We start from the raw sequence: 10,641 nt of genomic DNA, 5'->3' as shown, positions 1-10,641 counted from the left end.
CCGTTTCAACTGTCTCTCAGTACGTAGAAATGAATCACCATCGACGCAGGTTGGTTTTCTCTGTTTTCAACCTCAATTACCAACTGGGTACGCCTGTGTGGCATTGCAAGAATAAGTGTTAGTACTTTTCAGAATTTGAATGTAAGGCCTATGCCGAATATCCACCGCTTTCTATCGTATTCTGCTGCGCCAGCAAGTCTTACAGTTTGAGTAGGCTAAGCTCGCTTAGTCGGCAACCACTCTTGAGATAATTAAGGCAAATGATTACACCATACCACAGCTCAATCTAACACGTTGCTTACGATGGTGTCTATTTAAAATTCGCTATGAGAGTTATACGGTTGACGAGGGCTATTAATATCAGAGTTGGTATGAACAAAAGTAAGCTTCAGCCTTCTTAAGACAACCGACTAATTATCAAAACGAGCCCTTCATGGCATCGCATTCCAATGTACACAGTTGGACCTTTTAAAGCCAAATCGTTAAATACATGATTTGCAGGGGTAAAAGTTTGTGCCGCAAAGCAGACACAGCTTCAGTATTCCTATGCTAACCGACTTATTAGGGACTTTAAGCACTCAGGACGGCAACGCCACGGAAGACGTCGATTAAAAAATGAGTTTCTACTTTTAGTTAGAATTTCGAAAATGGCTGCATGTGTTTACCGTCTCACAGAGCGCCAGACCTCAAACACAACATAACGCATAAAAGTAGCGTTGAGTTCCAAATGCAAATTAAAATAATTTGCCGCCGCGGTTTCGGTTCGCAGACGACGCAAATTTTGGTGATTTCACGTTGCTGTTTTGCAAAGGACGGCTAAGAAATGTACAAAGTTTCAAAACGCACGTGCTGGGCTATTGTTCTGCTAGTTAGATCTATTGTTTTTCCACGTTCTCGTAGCCGTAGCCGTCGGGGTTTGCATAAAATCCCTATTATCAAAACAGGCCCTTCGTGGCATCCCTTTCCAATCTACACAGTTAGACCTTTACAACCAAATCGTTAAGAACATGATTTGCAAGGGAGGAAGTTTGTACTGCAAAACAGACAAAGCTTACATTCGCTTTTGATACTGAGTGTCATTATTTTCCATTTGTCAATGTGGATAATCGACCGTCGCTGTAATGGAGACCTAAAACCCAATCATTTCGCTATCTCGCCAGCGAGACGAAATCCTCCAGCAGAATGGAATGTCCTACCCTTACAACTTGATATTCAACCCCTTGAAAGAGCTTTTGTAATTTGACTGAGCTTCTTCTAATGTTGTGGTACGTGTGAACAGTAAAGTATCATTATCAAATAGATGAAAGTACTTGAGTTCTGAAAGCGGGATGGGAACATTTGAGGCTGAAAATTGGACTTTCTTTCCCTTCGATTTTATGGAAAGTAAATTATTTATTCCTTGTAACCGCATGTTTCTAAGCGAACGTTAAAAAGTCAACGGCGATTCCCACGACAAAGTTGAGAGCAATAAGTTTCTGTAAAACTCCTACAAAATTAGTTTAATAGCAAACAAGACGAACGCAAATCTGTCAAAGGAGTATGTAACAATTAACGATAGCTGGTCATGCGGAGTATTTTTTACAGAAAAGTGGCGACAGTACCACTGCCTCTCTTTGACGATGTCGAAAAGAACATCATGCAGTTGACGAAGCTGCCATTCTATTTTCGTTGTTTACCACTTCACCCTCGACTGAAGAAGCGGCGAACGAACTCATGCGTGATTTTCATCGTAAGATCTGATTAGAGAGCTTTAGATTAGAGTACGAGAAACGAGTACGAGTACGAGTTTACTAGCGTGCTCACATTGCGCATGCGTAGCTTTCCGTGACATATACTAGTAGCTCAGTTACTCGCTATGTTTGTTTGGAACGTGCGACGGAGATTTGCTTGAGGTGAAAAGTTTCAGTCTCAGCACGCAATGTAAGAGAAATCGATCAGATTGTCCGCGAAAATCTTACCGGAAATTATACTGAATACTTTCGCAGGTATCACTAGAGAACGTGTTTTAAAGTTTGCTTGACATACCTGCGTGGCCCATGCGACGAAACAACTTCACAGGATTGGCGAAGTTTCAGTCACAGCAAATTATGCAAAAAATCTAGAAAGATTTAAGCTTAAATCTCGTTTAACGTTTAAAGCGACATATCAATGACTGCAACCATCGTGTTGTATACAAACCTCGCAAACTTTAAAACACGTTCTCTAGTGATACCTGCGAAAGTATTCAGTATAATTTCCGGTAAGATTTTCGCGGACAATCTGATCGATTTCTCTTACATTGTGTGCTGAGACTGAAACTTTTTACCTCAAGCAAATCTCCGTCGCACACTAGTATATGTCCGTGTTAAAACACACGAAAGGACTCTAGAGCACACTTCACTCTGATTGGGTAGGAAAACACAAAGATTTTCTGGCACCAATCAGATGGCAGAACGACTGCGACCATTTGGAACTAGTCTTGTAAGACAATGTCTTCAGGGGCTCTTCATGCCCTAACTTGAAATCGACTCAGCCCCTGGATCTCCGAGGATGGGACGAGACCTTCCCAGTTATTTCTGTTCCTTTGCTGCTCAGGTGCCATGATATCAAATCTAACCTTTGGGAAGCTGTTGATCAGCAACTTCTACGTAACGACATCGACAAAGAATGTAAAGAAAGCTTTTTCAAGTTCATCCGTGAGAATCAGTCCGGGGTTTTGTTCGTTCTGGACGGTTTAGACGAAGCCGACCAAGGTAAAATAGGCATGTTCATCGATCTCGCCCAAGGAAAAGAACTCGCTAAATGCCTTTTTGTTTTCACATCTCGTCATGAATCTGGGATAAAACTGAGACGCTACTGTGATAACTTGTGGGAGATTGTAGGACTCACATGGAAAGACGCGGAACAGTTTATTTACAAGTACTTCAAAAACATGGAACACTTAGCAAATAGACTTCTTGAAGAGATTTTGACAAGATCAGCCTCACGCCAACTGATGTCAAATCCTCTTAACACTGCATTAGTGTGCATTATTTGTGAGGACTTTAAAGAAACCTTTCCAGAGAGCAGAACTGAATTCTACATTGAAAACGTACGGTGTGTTTTGAGAAGATATGAAGAGAAGAAAGGTTTTTCCAGCGATAGCGAAGACTTGATTGAAGTTTACGCAGAGGAACTCAGATGCTTGGGGCGTATAGCGTTACGATCTCTTCTCAAGGGTGAGCTCTATGTCGAAGAAAGCAAAGTAACTGGTAACAGACTGAGGCCCGTAAACAAGTTTGGATTTCTGTCAGTTCAGTCTGGAGGCAGTAAGAGAAAGCCTTATTTTCGTTATGGCTTTCTTCACAAAAGCTTTCAAGAATTCTTTGCCGGATTTCATCTTGCTTTAACGATTCTCAGCGAAGACGATGAAGGAGAAATCGCAATAACTGATGAAAGACTTTTGGATGAACTGAATCAAGTAATTTTGTTCATGAGTGGAATTGTTGTTTTGGAAAGCGAGGAAAGTGCCAAGCGTCTTTTAAGACGTATTACTGCTCGTGTGAATATGTTAGGTGAAAAAGTGAAAGAAGTTAAAAGTACTATAGAACTAGCATTTCGTTTAATAGAGGAATAGGCAAATGTAAGAAAAGCCTTCAGTCCCAGCTGCTTCATGAGTTTGGGTCTCATCTCCACCTCAAAGCCTGTACCTCAGGAATGATTCCGCGATTAAAATATATATTTTTTTGAGAGTCTTTCATCCAATACCTTTTTGACTAATCTGGACTTGAAACTGAGTCGTGCTGGTATTGGCGAGACCGATGCTGCTTCACTCTTTAAAGCTCTTTCAGTCAATACCACATTGACTAATTTGGACATGGCAAGTAATCAGATTGGCGCTTCTGGTGCTACTTCTCTTTCTCAGGCCCTTGCAGTCAATACCTCATTGATTAATTTGAACTTGTGGGGTAATGATATTGGAGCTTATGGTGCTTCTTCTCTCTCTCGGGCTCTTTCAGTCAATACTACATTGACCCATTTGAACTTGAGTGGTAATGGGATTGGTGCTTCTGGTGCTGCGTTGCTCTCTCAAGCCCTTTCAGTCAATACCTCACTGACACATTTTAACTTGTTGGGCAATGAGATTGGGGCTTCTGGTGCTGTCTCTTTCTCTGAGGCCTTGTCAGTCAATACCACTTTGTCTAATTTGAACCTAAGTTGTAACGAGACTGGTGATTCTGGAGCTGCCTCTCTCTCTCAGGCTCTTTTAGTCAATAGTTCATTAACTCGCTTGCACTTGCGTTACAATAGGATTGGTGCTTCTGGTGGTGCCTCACTCTCTCTCTCAGGCTCTCTCAGTTAACACTACATTGACTACTTTGAACTTAAATTGGAATAGGATTGGTGATTCTGGTGCTTCCTCTCTCTCTCTCTCTCAGGCCCTTTCATTTAATAGAACACTGACTAATTTGAACTTGAGTGGTAATGGGATCGGTTCTGCTGGTGCAGCTTCTCTCTCTCAGGCCCTTTCAATCAATACTTCATTGATTAATTTGAACTTGTGGGGTAATGAGATTGGTCCTTCTGGTGCTGCTTCACTCTCTCAGGCCCTTTCAGTCAGTTCTACGTTGACTCATGTGAACTTGAGTGGTAACAGGATTGGCGTTTCTGGTGCTGCTTCACTCTCTCTCAGGCCCTTTCAGTCAGTTCTACGTTGACTCATTTGAACTTGAGTGGTAATAGGATTGGCGCGTCTGTTGCTGCTTCTCTCTCTCAGGCCCTTTCGATCAATACTACATTGACTTATTTGAACTTAAATTGGAATGGAATTGGCAATTCTGGTGTTACTTCTCTCTCTCGGGCACTTTCAGTCAATACGACATTGACTAATTTGGTCTTGAGTTGTAATAAGATTGGTGATTCTGGTGCAGCTTCTCTCTCTCAGACCCTTCCAATCAATACTTCATTGATTAAGTTGAACTTGTGGGGTAATAAGATTGGTCCTTTCGGTGTTGAATCACTCTCTCAGGCGCTCTCTGTCAATGCTACTTTGATTAATTTGGAATTGAGTTGTAATGAGGTTGGTGCTTCCGGTGCCACTTCTATTTCTCAGGCCCTTGCGATCAATACTACATTGACTGGTTTGAATTTGGACTGGAATGGGATTGATGATTCTGGTGCCACATCTCTCTCCCAGGTCCTTCCATTTAATACTTCATTGACTGATTTGAACTTGAGTTTCAATGACATTGGTGATTCTGGTGCTGCTGCTCTCTCTCAGGTCCTTTCAGTTAATACTTCTTTGAACTTGAATTTGGACAATCAGACGGCTTACTCTTTCAGTAATGCATGAGACTGATTTGAATACAATAAGAAGAACACTCTTAGCAGGTATAGAGATATATTCCTTCGCAAATGAGCAAGAAGTAGATTATTGATTGAAGCATAGTTTTATTTCATTGGGAAACAGCTCAAATATTGCTGATTTTTATTTTTATTTTCAAGGAAAATTTGTAATCGTTGTAAATATTTTACTTGATGTGTACAAAGGGCCAGAAATTGACGACGGAAGCATAGCCTTTTCCTTTTGCCTGAAACGACAGTCTTCCATTATTTATGACACATCACGCATAGAAGTGAGGGATTAGCAGGAGAGTATCATGTTGTTCTGCATGCAGTAGATTTTTAGCCAAAGTAGCTATTGTGTCTTTGACTGCATACAGTGCAGAGATGACTCAATGACTGTTGTATTTTTATAACTGACGCTAGGAAAATATGATAAATTTAACTGTTTTGTTAAGTTGCCATGAAAGTCGTTAAACAAACAATTTTTGGCTCTCCAAACAGTTTCACTGTATTTTGTGTTTTTTTGTTTTTGGTAATTTTTTTCGAAAGAGGAATAGAGGGATCAAGGTTTGTTTAACAGACTTTTTCAGAGGAGGAACGTTAGCGGCGGTGAAGCCTTCCTTGCAAAATAGAACAGTTGTGAAATGTAATGTGTCCGAAACGAGGTGTAAGATAAGGACTGAATAGTTTTCCTTATACGAAGAATGTTTCGGCCACGAGGTTGTTGTTTCGAGGTGTTTTTTCAGTCGTCGAATAAAAAGCTACCATCTGCGTGTAGAATTTAGTTTTGTGGATTTAAGTGTCAATTGTCGGCTTAGAGACATTTTCTTTGAGGTTATAGGAAGGTTTCAAATGAAGATAAAGACTTTATCGGTCAACAGCAAATAACCAGTTATAGTTTTTCAATTCGGTGGAGACGAGTAAAAGGCGAGTACTGTAACCCCAATCTCTCCACCCCCTGCCTCCCACCCCTCGGTTTTTTGCCCACCAGTTTTTCCCTAGTTTTCTTTTGCGGAGAGCGGGATACGACCAACTGAAAAATAAACCTCCTCATAGTCAGAGATGTATCACATCACCAATCATTGAGAATTGTGGATAAACACCGTACTTCGTTGCCGTACTTCGTTGCCGTACTTCGTTGCCGTACTTCGGCGAAATCCCTAAAGCAAACGAATGACCCAAAGGGTTAAAATGGTTTTTCACTGAACTCGTTGTATAAAAACGTTTCATTGATACTTGGCATATGGGCGTTTTCTAAGTAAAACACGGATGCGAATTATTTTTTCTGAAGAACACTCGCGAGGTATGGCGTGACTTCAAATAGGAAATGAACGGATGCGGGGAACGCAACAGACATCTTCGCTTTGATATCAGTGTCTGCTTTTTCAACATGGCGGCTTTACTTTGAAGATGGATATTTTTTGTTTTAGTTTCTCTAAACAATCTTTTACCTACAACTCATAAATCTTAAATTAAGAAGTGCTAGAATCATACCCGTAAACTAAGATCCGTAAACCTTCCAGAATCATCCCCCATGGTCAGAAATCATCCCTGATTCTGATTTAGTAATTTACGCCAAGGGGGAGTGAATTCCTTCTTTGCACTTCATTCGTACCACTCGTCAACCGGTCTGAAATCTGCACCATTAAGTATTTCCCTTAGGTGTCATCAAAACGATACGATTTACTTAAAGGGGATTTATCGTACCCTTGCCCTTGAGGTTCAGATATACTTCTCCGAGTTCTCTTTGATTCTTACGTTAATTGTATTTTTTGATGTTGTGGATAGTCCTGAAGAGACGATGGCACAGTGGGAAGCACAGGCGGCCCAAGCTCTCTTTAAGAAAACAAGGAACCCAATTTGCATATCGTTTTGTAAGGATTTGTATGGGATTTTCTACAAGATATCCATGGAGATAGTTAAAAGTGAAAATATTAAATAAAAATGGCTAACCTTATTCCATACGTGTGTTGTTTGCTCCTGGTGTCGTTATTTTCCCGATTTAACTTGATTTAAGCGGTTTTTTTAAATCCTGGTTTTCTCTTCTTAAAGAGTCTTTTCTTTAAGAAGAGAAAACCAGCATTAAAAACAAAACCGCTTAAATCAAGTTAAATAGGTAGAATAGCGACCCAGGAGCAAATAACACACGTATGGAATAAGGTAAGCCATTTTTATTTAATATTTTCACTTTAATTATCTCCATAGATATCTTGTAGAAAATCCCATGCAAATCCTTATAAATGGATATGCAAATTGTGCTCCTTGTGTGGTTCTTAAAGAGAGCTTGGGCCGCCTGTGCAGATGGCCATGGTGGATTACTTGCCCATTTCTTCCTGGTCTGCCTTTCCTCTTAAGCTGCACTGTTTCTGAGTAAAAATTTTTCATACCAATCACTGTTTACAAATGGAGTGCCTGTAAAGTCAGTGATACAGAAAGAAAGTTGCGTGACACTGCTTCTTGCCTGTGTCTTCTTACGGATTTAGATAATTTATTCCAGACCATGATTTCACACGCCTTTATAGTTTCATATGCACTCTCCCACTGAATCTCTGGCACTGATATTTCACTCGATCTCATTCTCGATTTAAATTGGCCGGAAGAAGGGCTCCGACGAAGGGCTAACGCTCGAAACGTCAGCTTTTATAACCGTAACGGTGGTCAATTTACCATTTCAACTTTGTTGATATATTCAAATTATTCCTCGTCGCGTCAGCCAAAGGTAAAGTCGAACCAGAATGACAAAACATTAGTCGCTTTCCCTCTATACTTGAGAGTAATTGACACACATCTTAATTCACAAACTACATCTGACATTTGTATTTATTAGACCACCTACGCTAACGCATGAGTAAAGCGCCTTTTATTCGCATAAACCTAACCCATCCTTACCCTGCGGGGAACCAAGCACAAAGACAATAAATTAACATAATTCAAGCTTTACGAAAAACCAGGGAAAAGAGACCACTCGTGTACATACAGGAATTTCCGTAATTGTCGAATTGTTTTTAGTAAACTTCAGCTTTTACAAAGCTTCTGTCAGTACTCGCTACACCCCAACTATCACACTATTTACTATTTACTATCACAGTATTTACTATTTACTATCACACTATTTACTATCTACTATCACACTATTTACTATTTACTATCGCACTATTTACTATTTACTATCGCACTATTTACTATTTACTATCACACTATTTACTATTTACTATCACACTATTTACTATTTACTATCACACTATTTACTATTTACTATCACACTATTTACTATTTACTATCACACTATTTACTATCAACTATCACACTATTTACTAAAGATCATGGCAAGTTTCCGACACGGATTCTTGCTCTCCTGACCAAGATAACACTCCAGAATCTCTCTCAAATATCGATTTTTCGTCTCGGAACTTTAATGTTCACCTTGTTATGGTAGTAAATACATATCTTACTAAACGTTTTTGCTGTGTAGTACCGCCGAGTAATTTACGAATTGTGCCGTATTTTGACGAGCCTGCTGGACGAGTCAAAATACAAACAACGATGAAGTTTTTTATGTTCTAACTGCTTTATCCCGGTAAGCATTTTCGGATAAAGGGTTTTTAATTGCCGATAGTAGGGGCCGCTGTAGTAATCCGCTTTCTTGTTCCGTTACCGCCCTTGTATGAAACAGCGACCGTTGGTAATATGACAATTAGTGGTAACATGATTTCATCACTTATGCACCCGTCCTAACTGATTTAGATAAGGCGATTATTTAATTTTTTTGATGCCATTTTTTTTATCACCTCTCCACGGATGAATACAAAGATAATGCAAAACCTTTATATTTATCTACTGAATGTGTATCGAAAAGTATTTTCATTTAAAAAATCTTAACGGATTGCATTACCAAAGTGAAATTGCAGTATTTATAACGAATGAAACACATTTTCTCGAATTCGTATCTTGTGAATTAAATAAATAATAATAAATGATATACGTTAATTGAGGCTCCCCCTTAGGGGCTTTTCAGCCACAATGTAGACTAACTAAGAGCTCAAAAATCCCCACTGGCAGGAGGCAGACCAGTGGGCTATTTACAGAGCGCAGCCGAAGAGTTGAACTGGGGGCATCCGAGAACAAATCCAGTGAGTGGCAGGGTGGAGGACTTGAACCCGGGACACTGGATTACAAGTCCAGCACCCTAACCACTCGGCCACGCCGCCTCCTTCGAAATGTATGAGAAAGTATATCGTACTTGACTCTTTATTACATCACACATCACGCATCACATTACATCGCACATATTACATGCTCGTTGGCATCCTATACACTACATTCCCTCCTTTCCTAAATGTTCAACATACAAATCGAAGCCTTTAAATTAAACCAGTCGCTCGATAAAAGGACAAGAAGTTGAAGATATTCAGTTTATATCATATTCTGTTCATATTCAGTTTATATGGCTTTATAACGATCGGGCGGTCTTACAGTCCGGGTCGACCTCCGAACAGACCTTCCCACTCCGGTGTTTTCATTGTCTGGGAAATGCCTACGTTTTCCTTGAGAATCTTCAGACGTTCCAGGAATCTCTTTTGGCATCGGTACGACTGTCGTCTCTGAAATTTTGCTTGCCCCTGGGTCATCCATCCGCACTGCAGAACCTGCCTGTACCACATGGTCTTCGTTGCCACTGGATAAATCTCCGTGCTCGTTATACTTCTTTACAAACACAGTGTTTCTTTTCAGTTCAATGCCAGTCTCGTTCCTAAGCGTTACCTCTGACCCCGTCTTATGAACAACCTTAAAGGGATCAGGGTTAAAGTTGGTAGACAGCTTGTTGGTTTTCTCTGCTTTCACAAGAACCGTGTCGCCAACACTTATGCTTTTGGGCGTGGTACCCCTCTTAAGGTCAGCGTAAGCTTTTCCCTTTAATTTACTTGACCAATCTCGCTTTCGCACTTCCTCGCCTGGCACACCAACTGTTTCTCTCTTTAGCTCTGGCAGCTTGGATCTCCTTTCGCGACCAAACATCATATAACAGGGTGTAGTCCCTGTCGTCGGTTGCGGAGTGGATCTGTACGCGGTCAACCATACTAGCAACTCAGTTCCCCAGTTCCTTCCTTCCAAATGTGCGATCTGTATGCATTTCAGTAGCGAGCGATTCTGGCGTTCCACTTCTCCATTGGCTTGTGGACACAATGGAGTCGTTTTCCGGTGTTCGATACCATTCGTACGTAAAAAGGTTTCAAACTCTTCAGACACGAATCGGGGGCCATTATCTGTCCTTAGCGAGAATGGAAAACCGAATCTTAGATAGATAGATAAATCGTTTATTAAAAAGAAACACCTCGC

At 40.5% G+C, this 10,641-nt stretch overlaps 1 pseudogene; it reads left to right on the top strand.

The window, feature by feature from the left end:
- Window positions 1-29: 29 nt before the first annotated feature.
- On the top strand, window positions 30-5,709 carry LOC148734613 (uncharacterized; annotated as a pseudogene).
- Window positions 5,710-10,641: the final 4,932 nt, after the last annotated feature.

The sequence above is a fragment of the Stylophora pistillata genome, chromosome 3, assembly GCF_964205215.1.
Source record: "Stylophora pistillata chromosome 3, jaStyPist1.2, whole genome shotgun sequence".
Lineage (NCBI taxonomy): Eukaryota > Metazoa > Cnidaria > Anthozoa > Scleractinia > Pocilloporidae > Stylophora > Stylophora pistillata.
The sequence above is the reverse complement of the archived record's forward strand: the minus strand, read 5'-3'. Positions and strand labels throughout refer to the sequence as shown.